Here is a 1806-nt window from a genome sequence, read left to right on the forward strand (position 1 = left end):
ATAGAACACAAGCGACAAAACTACGCTATTGTGAATAGCCTACTTAATGTACAATACAATCATTTCAAAAGTTTCCAAATGCAACCAATTTAAGAAAATATACAACATAAAATAGTGCAAATCTGATTGTTCCTTTGCTTTCACAGTATTCAAATATGAGCAAAAAAAGAGTTTGCTTAAACTGTAGACTTGACATGTTATTCAACTGAATTGAAATTGAACACAAAGAACAGTAAAACTGCAATTACGCATGATTGCATTCTGTACAGTATTACTCCCAGAGTATGCTTCCCAATGTAGCCAATGCATCAGAGAGTCCATTTAGTGTTTGAATGTTGTCACCAAAATCATCCGCTCGACATTTTGGGCAAAAGGCAGAATTTCTCTGCCACTCTTCAATGCAGCTCCTACAGCCAACAAGGCTTTGGCAGCACGATGAAACCATGGGCTCAACTATTGGACCTGCCAATTTAAATCAGAAAACGGTTTTAAAAACTACAGTATTGATTGAATTGAATTGTTATATTTGGTCTATGTTCTTTATGGAAATACTTAATTAGTTGCACTTATATATGTGTTAAGTAGACTAAAATGTGTCTATGGTATCATCTGTTTATTTACTGTATCCACATTTGTGGTTGTGGAACACCTGACCTGGGATTTTCCATACTTATCTAACTATCAATTGTCATTCGTTGCTAAATAAGACATTGCAAAGTGTGTGTTTTTTTAACAACTTCTGAATTATGGGTAATACAGGTTTTTAAAGAAAACAATATAAATACAAATACAAAAATTACTTTTGCAGACAATACAGGCAAAGGCATCTCTAACAGCTAATGCTTGGGCCTCAGTCAGGGACAGTGTTGTTCTGCGGTTGGAATTTGCAAACTCCATCAGCTGCTTCATTGTAGTGGACAGTTCTTGCAGTCCCTGGGCTGCCAGGACCACCTCTTCAATTCTACCAAAAACGCCATCGAGGCCTGTATCTTCTCGTCAGCTGAAAAACGAGCACAATATACAAAAAGCAAATTATATCCAATAAATGTAACAATTTTAACCCTGTCAATAGCTACTATGGTCATTATAGACCTAGTATTTAATAGCCAAATGGTTTTATGCACAATGTTACCTGCTGTTACTTCCATTAATCTGGGATTCTAATTCATTATTCAGAATTATTTTTGATTAACACATTAATCAAAGTTACAGTCCATAAATAATATTGACCCTAAATCTCATGCAGTACTAGAAACTGGACAGAAAAAGAATTGCAACATCTACACCAAAATCTGTCAAAAGTAAATGTTGTGTATGAGATTCTGTATAAAGTCTTTCCCTGGAACAATTTGTGACTATTTGTAATGGGGCCTATATTGGCAAAACATCTTACAGTTACTCCTCACCTATGAATTTACGAGAACATACAAATATGCGACCATAATAATGTGCATTTTCTAAATTATGTACCTCAGTCTCCTCTTTTTAGTAGCTTGTAACTGAAAGAAGTGTTCTTCCTGCACAGCAAATACTTTCCTTGCATTTTGCTTCCAAAATGCTGATCCTGTATAGAAAATAGTCCATTAATTGTGCAAATGGCATGACATGTCTCAGGAGATGGTCAATAACTCCTACTACAAATAAGTTAATTTGAAGCATACATAAAAGGTATGCTGGATTTATATGTACTATTTCATATTTCTTTCATATAAACAATACAAAGTGTTCAGCTATACCTCTGGTTCCTTCTGAGTCCAAGATTTTGTTTCCCTGGCTGTCAATGAGGATGCGTGAATCCTCTTGTTC

The sequence above is a fragment of the Perca flavescens genome, chromosome 15 (genome assembly GCF_004354835.1).
Source record: "Perca flavescens isolate YP-PL-M2 chromosome 15, PFLA_1.0, whole genome shotgun sequence".
Lineage (NCBI taxonomy): Eukaryota > Metazoa > Chordata > Actinopteri > Perciformes > Percidae > Perca > Perca flavescens.